Source organism: Melospiza melodia, unplaced genomic scaffold (genome assembly GCF_035770615.1).
Source record: "Melospiza melodia melodia isolate bMelMel2 unplaced genomic scaffold, bMelMel2.pri scaffold_28, whole genome shotgun sequence".
NCBI classification, from domain to species: Eukaryota; Metazoa; Chordata; class Aves; order Passeriformes; family Passerellidae; genus Melospiza; species Melospiza melodia.
In genome coordinates this window covers 13,205,933-13,221,893 of record NW_026948600.1, presented here as the reverse complement: position 1 = coordinate 13,221,893, position 15,961 = coordinate 13,205,933, and positions in this window count along the sequence as shown.

The window sequence follows — 15,961 nt, the reverse complement described above, 5'->3', positions numbered from 1 at the left end:
AATAAAACTCGCCTGCCAACTTTTTGATGGCAGATTGCAGGAGCCACTTTTCACCATCAAACTAGCCCGACATGGCACTGGTGCCACCTTGGGTCTGGTCACCATCCTGCGTATCGTGGATTCTAATTAGCCACCCGGTCACTCCCAGCCATAGGCCCCCAAACACAAACAACGGCGCTTTTCCCTGGAAAACAAAACTCGCCTGCCAAATTTTTGATGGCAGATTGCAGGAGCCGCTTGGTACTATCAAATCAGCCCAACTTGGCACTGGTGCCACCATGAGTCTGGTAACCATCCTGCCTATCGTAGCTTTTCAGGAGCCAGCCAGTCACTCCCAGCCATAGGCCCCCAGACACAAACCTCGGCCCGTTTCCCTGGCAAACAAAAGTAAGCTGCCCCGCTTCTGGATAGCAGATTGCAGGAGCCACTTGGTACTATCAAACAAGCCCGGCTTGGAACTGGTGCCACCTCTGGTCTGGGAACCATCCTGCGTATCGTGGATTCTAAGGAGCCAGCCGGCCACTCCCAGCCACAGGCCCCCAAACAAAATCAACGGCACTTTTCCCTGGAAAACAAAACTCGCCTGCCAACTTTTTGATGGCAGATTGCAGGAGCCGCTTGATACTATCAAATCAGCCCAACTTGGCACTGGTGCCACCATGGGTCTGGTAACCATCGTGCCTATCGTAGCTTTTCAGGAGCCAGCCGGTCACTCCCAGCCATAGGCCCCCAGACACAAACCTTGGCCCGTTTCCCTGGCAAACAAAATTAAGCTGCCCCGCTTCTGGATGGCAGATTGCAGGAGCCACTTGGTACTATCAAACAAGCCCGACTTGGAACTGGTGCCACCTCTGGTCTGGGAACCATCCTGCGTATCGTGGATTCTAAGGAGCCAGCCGGCCACTCCCAGCCACAGTCCACCAAACACAAACAACGGCACTTTTCCCTGGAAAACAAAACTCGCCTGCAAACTTTTTCATGGCAGGTTGCAGGAGCCACTTTTCACCATCAAACTAGCCCGACTTGGCACTGGTGCCACCTCTGGTCTGGGAACCATCCTGCCTATCGTAGCTTTTCAGGAGCCAGCCGGTCACTCCCAGCCATAGGCCCCCAGACACAAACCTCGGCCCGTTTCCCTGGCAAACAAAATTAAGCTGCCCCGCATCTGGATGGCAGATTGCAGGAGCTATTTAGTACTATCAAACCAGCCCGACTTGGCACTGGTGCCACCTTGGCTCTGGGAACCATCTTGCCTATTGTGGATTTTCAGGGTTCAGCCGGCCACTCTCAGCCATATGCCCTCAAACACAAACCACGGCACTTTTCTCTGGCAAACAAAACTCAACTGCCCCTCTTCTGGATGGCAAATTGCAGGACGCACTTGGTACTACAAAAACAGCACAACTTGGCACTGGTGCCACCTTGGGTCTGGTCACCATCCTGCGTATCGAGCATTTTAAGGAGCCAGCCGGCCACTCCCAGCCATATGCCCCCAAAAAAACCACGGCCCTTTTCTCTGGCAAACAAAACTCAGCTGCCCCGCTTCTCGATGGCAGATTGCAGGAGCCACTTTGCACCATCAAACTAGCCCGACTTGGCACTGGTGCCACCTCTGGTCTGGGAACCATCCTGCGTATCGTGGATTCTAAGGCGCCAGCCGGCCACTCCCAGACATAGGCCCCCAAACACAAACAACGGCGCTTTTCCCTGGAAAACAAAACTGGCCTGCCAAATTTTTGATGGCAGATTGCAGGAGCCGCTTGGTACTATCAAATCAGCCCAACGTGGCACTGGTGCCACCATGAGTCTGGTAACCATCCTGCCTATCGTAGCTTTTCAGGAGCCAGCCAGTCACACCCAGCCATAGGCCCCCAGACACAAACCTCGGCACGTTTCCCTGGCAAACAAAAGTAAGCTGCCCCACTTCTGGATGGCAGATTGCAGGAGCCACTTGGTACTATCAAACAAGCCCGACATGGAACTGGTGCCACCTCTGGTCTGGGAACCATCCTGCGTATCGTGGATTCTAAGGAGCCAGCCGGCCACTCCCAGCCACAGTCCACCAAACACAAACAACGGCGCTTTCCCCTGGAAAACAAAACTCGCCTGCCAACTTTTTGAGGGCAGATTGCAGGAGCCACTTGGTACTATCAAATCAGCCCAACGTGGCACTGGTGCCACCATGAGTCTGGTAACCATCCTGCCTATCGTAGCTTTTCAGGAGCCAGCCGGTCACTCCCAGCCATAGGCCCCCAGACAAAACCTCGGCCCGTTTCCCTTGCAAACAAAAGTAAGCTGCCCCGCTTCTGGATGGCAGATTGCAGGAGCCACTTGGTACTATCAAACCAGCCCGACTTGGAACTGGTGCCACCTCTGGTCTGGGAACCATCCTGCGTATCGTGGATTCTAAGGAGCCAGCCGGCCACTCCCAGCCATAGGCCACCAAAAAAAATCAACGGCACTTTTCCCTGGAAAACAAAACTCGCCTGCCATATTTTTGATGGCAGATTGCAGGAGCCGCTTGATACTATCAAATCAGCCCAACTTGGCACTGGTGCCACCATGGGTCTGGTAACCATCCTGCCTATCGTAGCTTTTCAGGAGCCAGCCGGTCACTCCCAGCCATAGGCCCCCAGACACAAACCTCGGCCCGTTTCCCTGGCAAACAAAAGTAAGCTGCCCCGCTTCTGGATGGCAGATTGCAGGAGCCACTTGGTACTATCAAACCAGCCCGACTTGGAACTGGTGCCACCTCTGGTCTGGGAACCATCCTGCGTATCGTGGATTCTAAGGAGCCAGCCGGCCACTCCCAGCCACAGTCCACCAAACACAAACAACGGCACTTTTCCCTGGAAAACAAAACTCGCCTGCAAACTTTTTCATGGCAGATTGCAGGAGCCACTTTGCACCATCAAACTAGCCCGACATGGCACTGGTGCCACCTCTGGTCTGGGAACCATCCTGCGTATCGTGGATTCTAATTAGCCAGCCGGCCACTCCCAGCCATAGGCCCCCAAAAACAAACATCGGCGCTTTTCCCTGGAAAACAAAACTCGCCTGCCAACTTTTTGATGGCAGATTGCAGGAGCCACTTGGTACTATCAAACAAGCCCGACTTGGAACTGGTGCCACCTCTGGTCTGGGAACCATCCTGCGTATCGTGGATTCTAAGGAGCCAGCCGGCCACTCCCAGCCATAGGCCGCCAAACAAAATCAACGGCACTTTTCCCTGGAAAACAAAACTCGCCTGCCAACTTTTTGATGGCAGATTTCAGGAGCCGCTTGGTAATATCAAATCAGCCCAACTTGGCACTGGTGCCACCATGGGTCTGGTAAACATCCTGCCTATCGTAGCTTTTCAGGAGCCAGCCGGTCACTCCCAGCCATAGGCCCCCAGACACAAACCTTGGCCCGTTTCCCTGGCAAACAAAATTAAGCTGCCCCGCTTCTGGATGGCAGATTGCAGGAGCCATTTGCTACTATCAAACCAGCCCGACTTGGAACTGGTGCCACCTCTGGTCTGGGAACCATCCTGCGTATCGTGGATTCTAAGGAGCCAGCCGGCCACTCCCAGCCACAGGCCACGAAACACAAACAACGGCACTTTTCCCTGGAAAACAAAACTCGCCTGCCAACTTTTTCATGGCAGATTGCAGGAGCCACTTTGCACCATCAAACTAGCCCGACTTGGCACTGGTGCCACCATGGTCTGGGAACCATCCTGCGTATCGTGGATTATAAGGAGCCAGCCGGCCACTCCCCGCCATAGGCCCCCAAACAAAAACAACGGCGCTTTCCCCTGGAAAACAGAACTCGCCTGCCAACTTTTTGATGGCAGATTGCAGGAGCCGCTTGGTACTATCAAATCAGCCCAACGTGGCACTGGTGCCACCATGAGTCTGGTAACCATCCTGCCTATCGTAGCTTTTTAGGAGCCAGCCAGTCACTCCCAGCCATAGGCCCCCAGACAAAAACCTCGGCCCGTTTCCCTTGCAAACAAAAGTAAGCTGCCCCGCTTCTGGATGGCAGATTGCAGGAGCCACTTGGTACTATCAAACAAGCCCGACATGGAACTGGTGCCACCTCTGGTCTGGGAACCATGCTGCGTATCGTGGATTCTAAGGAGCCAGCCGGCCACTCCCAGCCATAGGCCACCAAAAAAAATCAACGGCACTTTTCCCTGGAAAACAAAACTCGCCTGCCAACTTTTTGATGGCTGATTGCAGGAGCCGCTTGATAGTATCAAATCAGCCCAACTTGGCACTGGTGCCACCATGGGTCTGGTAACCATCCTGCCTATCGTAGCTTTTCAGGAGCCAGCCAGTCACTCCCAGCCATAGGCCCCCAGACACAAACCTCGGCCCGTTTCCCTGGCAAACAAAAGTAAGCTGCCCCGCTTCTGGATGGCAGATTGCAGGAGCCACTTGGTACTATCAAACAAGCCCGGCTTGGAACTGGTGCCACCTCTGGTCTGGGAACCATCCTGCGTATCGTGGATTCTAAGGAGCCAGCCGGCCATTCCCAGCCACAGGCCACCAAACAAAATCAACGGCACTTTTCCTTGGAAAATAAAACTCGCCTGCCAACTTTTTGATGGCAGATTGCAGGAGCCACTTTTCACCATCAAACTAGCCCGACATGGCACTGGTGCCACCTTGGGTCTGGTCACCATCCTGCGTATCGTGGATTCTAATTAGCCACCCGGTCACTCCCAGCCATAGGCCCCCAAACACAAACAACGGCGCTTTTCCCTGGAAAACAAAACTCGCCTGCCAAATTTTTGATGGCAGATTGCAGGAGCCGCTTGGTACTATCAAATCAGCCCAACTTGGCACTGGTGCCACCATGAGTCTGGTAACCATCCTGCCTATCGTAGCTTTTCAGGAGCCAGCCAGTCACTCCCAGCCATAGGCCCCCAGACACAAACCTCGGCCCGTTTCCCTGGCAAACAAAAGTAAGCTGCCCCGCTTCTGGATAGCAGATTGCAGGAGCCACTTGGTACTATCAAACAAGCCCGGCTTGGAACTGGTGCCACCTCTGGTCTGGGAACCATCCTGCGTATCGTGGATTCTAAGGAGCCAGCCGGCCACTCCCAGCCACAGGCCCCCAAACAAAATCAACGGCACTTTTCCCTGGAAAACAAAACTCGCCTGCCAACTTTTTGATGGCAGATTGCAGGAGCCGCTTGATACTATCAAATCAGCCCAACTTGGCACTGGTGCCACCATGGGTCTGGTAACCATCGTGCCTATCGTAGCTTTTCAGGAGCCAGCCGGTCACTCCCAGCCATAGGCCCCCAGACACAAACCTTGGCCCGTTTCCCTGGCAAACAAAATTAAGCTGCCCCGCTTCTGGATGGCAGATTGCAGGAGCCACTTGGTACTATCAAACAAGCCCGACTTGGAACTGGTGCCACCTCTGGTCTGGGAACCATCCTGCGTATCGTGGATTCTAAGGAGCCAGCCGGCCACTCCCAGCCACAGTCCACCAAACACAAACAACGGCACTTTTCCCTGGAAAACAAAACTCGCCTGCAAACTTTTTCATGGCAGGTTGCAGGAGCCACTTTTCACCATCAAACTAGCCCGACTTGGCACTGGTGCCACCTCTGGTCTGGGAACCATCCTGCCTATCGTAGCTTTTCAGGAGCCAGCCGGTCACTCCCAGCCATAGGCCCCCAGACACAAACCTCGGCCCGTTTCCCTGGCAAACAAAATTAAGCTGCCCCGCATCTGGATGGCAGATTGCAGGAGCTATTTAGTACTATCAAACCAGCCCGACTTGGCACTGGTGCCACCTTGGCTCTGGGAACCATCTTGCCTATTGTGGATTTTCAGGGTTCAGCCGGCCACTCTCAGCCATATGCCCTCAAACACAAACCACGGCACTTTTCTCTGGCAAACAAAACTCAACTGCCCCTCTTCTGGATGGCAAATTGCAGGACGCACTTGGTACTACAAAAACAGCACAACTTGGCACTGGTGCCACCTTGGGTCTGGTCACCATCCTGCGTATCGAGCATTTTAAGGAGCCAGCCGGCCACTCCCAGCCATATGCCCCCAAAAAAACCACGGCCCTTTTCTCTGGCAAACAAAACTCAGCTGCCCCGCTTCTCGATGGCAGATTGCAGGAGCCACTTTGCACCATCAAACTAGCCCGACTTGGCACTGGTGCCACCTCTGGTCTGGGAACCATCCTGCGTATCGTGGATTCTAAGGCGCCAGCCGGCCACTCCCAGACATAGGCCCCCAAACACAAACAACGGCGCTTTTCCCTGGAAAACAAAACTGGCCTGCCAAATTTTTGATGGCAGATTGCAGGAGCCGCTTGGTACTATCAAATCAGCCCAACGTGGCACTGGTGCCACCATGAGTCTGGTAACCATCCTGCCTATCGTAGCTTTTCAGGAGCCAGCCAGTCACACCCAGCCATAGGCCCCCAGACACAAACCTCGGCACGTTTCCCTGGCAAACAAAAGTAAGCTGCCCCACTTCTGGATGGCAGATTGCAGGAGCCACTTGGTACTATCAAACAAGCCCGACATGGAACTGGTGCCACCTCTGGTCTGGGAACCATCCTGCGTATCGTGGATTCTAAGGAGCCAGCCGGCCACTCCCAGCCACAGTCCACCAAACACAAACAACGGCGCTTTCCCCTGGAAAACAAAACTCGCCTGCCAACTTTTTGAGGGCAGATTGCAGGAGCCACTTGGTACTATCAAATCAGCCCAACGTGGCACTGGTGCCACCATGAGTCTGGTAACCATCCTGCCTATCGTAGCTTTTCAGGAGCCAGCCGGTCACTCCCAGCCATAGGCCCCCAGACAAAACCTCGGCCCGTTTCCCTTGCAAACAAAAGTAAGCTGCCCCGCTTCTGGATGGCAGATTGCAGGAGCCACTTGGTACTATCAAACCAGCCCGACTTGGAACTGGTGCCACCTCTGGTCTGGGAACCATCCTGCGTATCGTGGATTCTAAGGAGCCAGCCGGCCACTCCCAGCCATAGGCCACCAAAAAAAATCAACGGCACTTTTCCCTGGAAAACAAAACTCGCCTGCCATATTTTTGATGGCAGATTGCAGGAGCCGCTTGATACTATCAAATCAGCCCAACTTGGCACTGGTGCCACCATGGGTCTGGTAACCATCCTGCCTATCGTAGCTTTTCAGGAGCCAGCCGGTCACTCCCAGCCATAGGCCCCCAGACACAAACCTCGGCCCGTTTCCCTGGCAAACAAAAGTAAGCTGCCCCGCTTCTGGATGGCAGATTGCAGGAGCCACTTGGTACTATCAAACCAGCCCGACTTGGAACTGGTGCCACCTCTGGTCTGGGAACCATCCTGCGTATCGTGGATTCTAAGGAGCCAGCCGGCCACTCCCAGCCACAGTCCACCAAACACAAACAACGGCACTTTTCCCTGGAAAACAAAACTCGCCTGCAAACTTTTTCATGGCAGATTGCAGGAGCCACTTTGCACCATCAAACTAGCCCGACATGGCACTGGTGCCACCTCTGGTCTGGGAACCATCCTGCGTATCGTGGATTCTAATTAGCCAGCCGGCCACTCCCAGCCATAGGCCCCCAAAAACAAACATCGGCGCTTTTCCCTGGAAAACAAAACTCGCCTGCCAACTTTTTGATGGCAGATTGCAGGAGCCACTTGGTACTATCAAACAAGCCCGACTTGGAACTGGTGCCACCTCTGGTCTGGGAACCATCCTGCGTATCGTGGATTCTAAGGAGCCAGCCGGCCACTCCCAGCCATAGGCCGCCAAACAAAATCAACGGCACTTTTCCCTGGAAAACAAAACTCGCCTGCCAACTTTTTGATGGCAGATTTCAGGAGCCGCTTGGTAATATCAAATCAGCCCAACTTGGCACTGGTGCCACCATGGGTCTGGTAAACATCCTGCCTATCGTAGCTTTTCAGGAGCCAGCCGGTCACTCCCAGCCATAGGCCCCCAGACACAAACCTTGGCCCGTTTCCCTGGCAAACAAAATTAAGCTGCCCCGCTTCTGGATGGCAGATTGCAGGAGCCATTTGCTACTATCAAACCAGCCCGACTTGGAACTGGTGCCACCTCTGGTCTGGGAACCATCCTGCGTATCGTGGATTCTAAGGAGCCAGCCGGCCACTCCCAGCCACAGGCCACGAAACACAAACAACGGCACTTTTCCCTGGAAAACAAAACTCGCCTGCCAACTTTTTCATGGCAGATTGCAGGAGCCACTTTGCACCATCAAACTAGCCCGACTTGGCACTGGTGCCACCATGGTCTGGGAACCATCCTGCGTATCGTGGATTATAAGGAGCCAGCCGGCCACTCCCCGCCATAGGCCCCCAAACAAAAACAACGGCGCTTTCCCCTGGAAAACAGAACTCGCCTGCCAACTTTTTGATGGCAGATTGCAGGAGCCGCTTGGTACTATCAAATCAGCCCAACGTGGCACTGGTGCCACCATGAGTCTGGGAACCATCCTGCCTATCGTAGCTTTTTAGGAGCCAGCCAGTCACTCCCAGCCATAGGCCCCCAGACAAAAACCTCGGCCCGTTTCCCTTGCAAACAAAAGTAAGCTGCCCCGCTTCTGGATGGCAGATTGCAGGAGCCACTTGGTACTATCAAACAAGCCCGACATGGAACTGGTGCCACCTCTGGTCTGGGAACCATCCTGCGTATCGTGGATTATAAGGAGCCAGCCGGCCACACCCAGCCACAGTCCACCAAAAAAAATCAACGGCACTTTTCCCTGGAAAACAAAACTCGCCTGCCAACTTTTTGATGGCAGATTTCAGGAGCCGCTTGGTACTATCAAATCAGCCCAACTTGGCACTGGTGCCACCATGGGTCTGGTAAACATCCTGCCTATCGTAGCTTTTCAGGAGCCAGCCGGTCACTCCCAGCCATAGGCCCCCAGACACAAACCTTGGCCCGTTTCCCTGGCAAACAAAATTAAGCTGCCCCGCTTCTGGATGGCAGATTGCAGGAGCCATTTGGTACTATCAAAACAGCCCGACTTGGAACTGGTGCCACCTCTGGTCTGGGAACCATCCTGCCTATCGTGGATTCTAAGGAGCCAGCCGGCCACTCCCAGCCACAGGCCACGAAACACAAACAACGGCACTTTTCCCTGGAAAACAAAACTCGCCTGCCAACTTTTTCATGGCAGATTGCAGGAGCCACTTTGCACCATCAAACTAGCCCGACTTGGCACTGGTGCCACCATGGTCTGGGAACCATCCTGCGTATCGTGGATTATAAGGAGCCAGCCGGCCACTCCCCGCCATAGGCCCCCAAACAAAAACAACGGCGCTTTCCCCTGGAAAACAAAACTCGCCTGCCAAATTTTGATGACAGATTGCAGGAGCCGCTTGGTACTATCAAATCAGCCCAACGTGGCACTGGTGCCACCATGAGTCTGGTAACCATCCTGCCTATCGTAGCTTTTTAGGAGCCAGCCAGTCACTCCCAGACATAGGCCCCCAGACAAAAACCTCGGCCCGTTTCCCTTGCAAACAAAAGTAAGCTGCCCCGCTTCTGGATGGCAGATTGCAGGAGCCACTTGGTACTATCAAACAAGCCCGACATGGAACTGGTGCCACCTCTGGTCTGGGAACCATGCTGCGTATCGTGGATTCTAAGGAGCCAGCCGGCCACTCCCAGCCATAGGCCACCAAAAAAAATCAACGGCACTTTTCCCTGGAAAACAAAACTCGCCTGCCAACTTTTTGATGGCTGATTGCAGGAGCCGCTTGGTAATATCAAATCAGCCCAACTTGGCACTGGTGCCACCATGGGTCTGGTAAACATCCTGCCTATCGTAGCTTTTCAGGAGCCAGCCGGTCACTCCCAGCCATAGGCCCCCAGACACAAACCTTGGCCCGTTTCCCTGGCAAACAAAATTAAGCTGCCCCGCTTCTGGATGGCAGATTGCAGGAGCCATTTGCTACTATCAAACCAGCCCGACTTGGAACTGGTGCCACCTCTGGTCTGGGAACCATCCTGCGTATCGTGGATTCTAAGGAGCCAGCCGGCCACTCCCAGCCACAGGCCACGAAACACAAACAACGGCACTTTTCCCTGGAAAACAAAACTCGCCTGCCAACTTTTTCATGGCAGATTGCAGGAGCCACTTTGCACCATCAAACTAGCCCGACTTGGCACTGGTGCCACCATGGTCTGGGAACCATCCTGCGTATCGTGGATTATAAGGAGCCAGCCGGCCACTCCCCGCCATAGGCCCCCAAACAAAAACAACGGCGCTTTCCCCTGGAAAACAGAACTCGCCTGCCAACTTTTTGATGGCAGATTGCAGGAGCCGCTTGGTACTATCAAATCAGCCCAACGTGGCACTGGTGCCACCATGAGTCTGGTAACCATCCTGCCTATCGTAGCTTTTTAGGAGCCAGCCAGTCACTCCCAGCCATAGGCCCCCAGACAAAAACCTCGGCCCGTTTCCCTTGCAAACAAAAGTAAGCTGCCCCGCTTCTGGATGGCAGATTGCAGGAGCCACTTGGTACTATCAAACAAGCCCGACATGGAACTGGTGCCACCTCTGGTCTGGGAACCATGCTGCGTATCGTGGATTCTAAGGAGCCAGCCGGCCACTCCCAGCCATAGGCCACCAAAAAAAATCAACGGCACTTTTCCCTGGAAAACAAAACTCGCCTGCCAACTTTTTGATGGCTGATTGCAGGAGCCGCTTGATAGTATCAAATCAGCCCAACTTGGCACTGGTGCCACCATGGGTCTGGTAACCATCCTGCCTATCGTAGCTTTTCAGGAGCCAGCCAGTCACTCCCAGCCATAGGCCCCCAGACACAAACCTCGGCCCGTTTCCCTGGCAAACAAAAGTAAGCTGCCCCGCTTCTGGATGGCAGATTGCAGGAGCCACTTGGTACTATCAAACAAGCCCGGCTTGGAACTGGTGCCACCTCTGGTCTGGGAACCATCCTGCGTATCGTGGATTCTAAGGAGCCAGCCGGCCATTCCCAGCCACAGGCCACCAAACAAAATCAACGGCACTTTTCCTTGGAAAATAAAACTCGCCTGCCAACTTTTTGATGGCAGATTGCAGGAGCCACTTTTCACCATCAAACTAGCCCGACATGGCACTGGTGCCACCTTGGGTCTGGTCACCATCCTGCGTATCGTGGATTCTAATTAGCCACCCGGTCACTCCCAGCCATAGGCCCCCAAACACAAACAACGGCGCTTTTCCCTGGAAAACAAAACTCGCCTGCCAAATTTTTGATGGCAGATTGCAGGAGCCGCTTGGTACTATCAAATCAGCCCAACTTGGCACTGGTGCCACCATGAGTCTGGTAACCATCCTGCCTATCGTAGCTTTTCAGGAGCCAGCCAGTCACTCCCAGCCATAGGCCCCCAGACACAAACCTCGGCCCGTTTCCCTGGCAAACAAAAGTAAGCTGCCCCGCTTCTGGATAGCAGATTGCAGGAGCCACTTGGTACTATCAAACAAGCCCGGCTTGGAACTGGTGCCACCTCTGGTCTGGGAACCATCCTGCGTATCGTGGATTCTAAGGAGCCAGCCGGCCACTCCCAGCCACAGGCCCCCAAACAAAATCAACGGCACTTTTCCCTGGAAAACAAAACTCGCCTGCCAACTTTTTGATGGCAGATTGCAGGAGCCGCTTGATACTATCAAATCAGCCCAACTTGGCACTGGTGCCACCATGGGTCTGGTAACCATCGTGCCTATCGTAGCTTTTCAGGAGCCAGCCGGTCACTCCCAGCCATAGGCCCCCAGACACAAACCTTGGCCCGTTTCCCTGGCAAACAAAATTAAGCTGCCCCGCTTCTGGATGGCAGATTGCAGGAGCCACTTGGTACTATCAAACAAGCCCGACTTGGAACTGGTGCCACCTCTGGTCTGGGAACCATCCTGCGTATCGTGGATTCTAAGGAGCCAGCCGGCCACTCCCAGCCACAGTCCACCAAACACAAACAACGGCACTTTTCCCTGGAAAACAAAACTCGCCTGCAAACTTTTTCATGGCAGGTTGCAGGAGCCACTTTTCACCATCAAACTAGCCCGACTTGGCACTGGTGCCACCTCTGGTCTGGGAACCATCCTGCCTATCGTAGCTTTTCAGGAGCCAGCCGGTCACTCCCAGCCATAGGCCCCCAGACACAAACCTCGGCCCGTTTCCCTGGCAAACAAAATTAAGCTGCCCCGCATCTGGATGGCAGATTGCAGGAGCTATTTAGTACTATCAAACCAGCCCGACTTGGCACTGGTGCCACCTTGGCTCTGGGAACCATCTTGCCTATTGTGGATTTTCAGGGTTCAGCCGGCCACTCTCAGCCATATGCCCTCAAACACAAACCACGGCACTTTTCTCTGGCAAACAAAACTCAACTGCCCCTCTTCTGGATGGCAAATTGCAGGACGCACTTGGTACTACAAAAACAGCACAACTTGGCACTGGTGCCACCTTGGGTCTGGTCACCATCCTGCGTATCGAGCATTTTAAGGAGCCAGCCGGCCACTCCCAGCCATATGCCCCCAAAAAAACCACGGCCCTTTTCTCTGGCAAACAAAACTCAGCTGCCCCGCTTCTCGATGGCAGATTGCAGGAGCCACTTTGCACCATCAAACTAGCCCGACTTGGCACTGGTGCCACCTCTGGTCTGGGAACCATCCTGCGTATCGTGGATTCTAAGGCGCCAGCCGGCCACTCCCAGACATAGGCCCCCAAACACAAACAACGGCGCTTTTCCCTGGAAAACAAAACTGGCCTGCCAAATTTTTGATGGCAGATTGCAGGAGCCGCTTGGTACTATCAAATCAGCCCAACGTGGCACTGGTGCCACCATGAGTCTGGTAACCATCCTGCCTATCGTAGCTTTTCAGGAGCCAGCCAGTCACACCCAGCCATAGGCCCCCAGACACAAACCTCGGCACGTTTCCCTGGCAAACAAAAGTAAGCTGCCCCACTTCTGGATGGCAGATTGCAGGAGCCACTTGGTACTATCAAACAAGCCCGACATGGAACTGGTGCCACCTCTGGTCTGGGAACCATCCTGCGTATCGTGGATTCTAAGGAGCCAGCCGGCCACTCCCAGCCACAGTCCACCAAACACAAACAACGGCGCTTTCCCCTGGAAAACAAAACTCGCCTGCCAACTTTTTGAGGGCAGATTGCAGGAGCCACTTGGTACTATCAAATCAGCCCAACGTGGCACTGGTGCCACCATGAGTCTGGTAACCATCCTGCCTATCGTAGCTTTTCAGGAGCCAGCCGGTCACTCCCAGCCATAGGCCCCCAGACAAAACCTCGGCCCGTTTCCCTTGCAAACAAAAGTAAGCTGCCCCGCTTCTGGATGGCAGATTGCAGGAGCCACTTGGTACTATCAAACCAGCCCGACTTGGAACTGGTGCCACCTCTGGTCTGGGAACCATCCTGCGTATCGTGGATTCTAAGGAGCCAGCCGGCCACTCCCAGCCATAGGCCACCAAAAAAAATCAACGGCACTTTTCCCTGGAAAACAAAACTCGCCTGCCATATTTTTGATGGCAGATTGCAGGAGCCGCTTGATACTATCAAATCAGCCCAACTTGGCACTGGTGCCACCATGGGTCTGGTAACCATCCTGCCTATCGTAGCTTTTCAGGAGCCAGCCGGTCACTCCCAGCCATAGGCCCCCAGACACAAACCTCGGCCCGTTTCCCTGGCAAACAAAAGTAAGCTGCCCCGCTTCTGGATGGCAGATTGCAGGAGCCACTTGGTACTATCAAACCAGCCCGACTTGGAACTGGTGCCACCTCTGGTCTGGGAACCATCCTGCGTATCGTGGATTCTAAGGAGCCAGCCGGCCACTCCCAGCCACAGTCCACCAAACACAAACAACGGCACTTTTCCCTGGAAAACAAAACTCGCCTGCAAACTTTTTCATGGCAGATTGCAGGAGCCACTTTGCACCATCAAACTAGCCCGACATGGCACTGGTGCCACCTCTGGTCTGGGAACCATCCTGCGTATCGTGGATTCTAATTAGCCAGCCGGCCACTCCCAGCCATAGGCCCCCAAAAACAAACATCGGCGCTTTTCCCTGGAAAACAAAACTCGCCTGCCAACTTTTTGATGGCAGATTGCAGGAGCCACTTGGTACTATCAAACAAGCCCGACTTGGAACTGGTGCCACCTCTGGTCTGGGAACCATCCTGCGTATCGTGGATTCTAAGGAGCCAGCCGGCCACTCCCAGCCATAGGCCGCCAAACAAAATCAACGGCACTTTTCCCTGGAAAACAAAACTCGCCTGCCAACTTTTTGATGGCAGATTTCAGGAGCCGCTTGGTAATATCAAATCAGCCCAACTTGGCACTGGTGCCACCATGGGTCTGGTAAACATCCTGCCTATCGTAGCTTTTCAGGAGCCAGCCGGTCACTCCCAGCCATAGGCCCCCAGACACAAACCTTGGCCCGTTTCCCTGGCAAACAAAATTAAGCTGCCCCGCTTCTGGATGGCAGATTGCAGGAGCCATTTGCTACTATCAAACCAGCCCGACTTGGAACTGGTGCCACCTCTGGTCTGGGAACCATCCTGCGTATCGTGGATTCTAAGGAGCCAGCCGGCCACTCCCAGCCACAGGCCACGAAACACAAACAACGGCACTTTTCCCTGGAAAACAAAACTCGCCTGCCAACTTTTTCATGGCAGATTGCAGGAGCCACTTTGCACCATCAAACTAGCCCGACTTGGCACTGGTGCCACCATGGTCTGGGAACCATCCTGCGTATCGTGGATTATAAGGAGCCAGCCGGCCACTCCCCGCCATAGGCCCCCAAACAAAAACAACGGCGCTTTCCCCTGGAAAACAGAACTCGCCTGCCAACTTTTTGATGGCAGATTGCAGGAGCCGCTTGGTACTATCAAATCAGCCCAACGTGGCACTGGTGCCACCATGAGTCTGGGAACCATCCTGCCTATCGTAGCTTTTTAGGAGCCAGCCAGTCACTCCCAGCCATAGGCCCCCAGACAAAAACCTCGGCCCGTTTCCCTTGCAAACAAAAGTAAGCTGCCCCGCTTCTGGATGGCAGATTGCAGGAGCCACTTGGTACTATCAAACAAGCCCGACATGGAACTGGTGCCACCTCTGGTCTGGGAACCATCCTGCGTATCGTGGATTATAAGGAGCCAGCCGGCCACACCCAGCCACAGTCCACCAAAAAAAATCAACGGCACTTTTCCCTGGAAAACAAAACTCGCCTGCCAACTTTTTGATGGCAGATTTCAGGAGCCGCTTGGTACTATCAAATCAGCCCAACTTGGCACTGGTGCCACCATGGGTCTGGTAAACATCCTGCCTATCGTAGCTTTTCAGGAGCCAGCCGGTCACTCCCAGCCATAGGCCCCCAGACACAAACCTTGGCCCGTTTCCCTGGCAAACAAAATTAAGCTGCCCCGCTTCTGGATGGCAGATTGCAGGAGCCATTTGGTACTATCAAAACAGCCCGACTTGGAACTGGTGCCACCTCTGGTCTGGGAACCATCCTGCCTATCGTGGATTCTAAGGAGCCAGCCGGCCACTCCCAGCCACAGGCCACGAAACACAAACAACGGCACTTTTCCCTGGAAAACAAAACTCGCCTGCCAACTTTTTCATGGCAGATTGCAGGAGCCACTTTGCACCATCAAACTAGCCCGACTTGGCACTGGTGCCACCATGGTCTGGGAACCATCCTGCGTATCGTGGATTATAAGGAGCCAGCCGGCCACTCCCCGCCATAGGCCCCCAAACAAAAACAACGGCGCTTTCCCCTGGAAAACAAAACTCGCCTGCCAAATTTTGATGACAGATTGCAGGAGCCGCTTGGTACTATCAAATCAGCCCAACGTGGCACTGGTGCCACCATGAGTCTGGTAACCATCCTGCCTATCGTAGCTTTTTAGGAGCCAGCCAGTCACTCCCAGACATAGGCCCCCAGACAAAAACC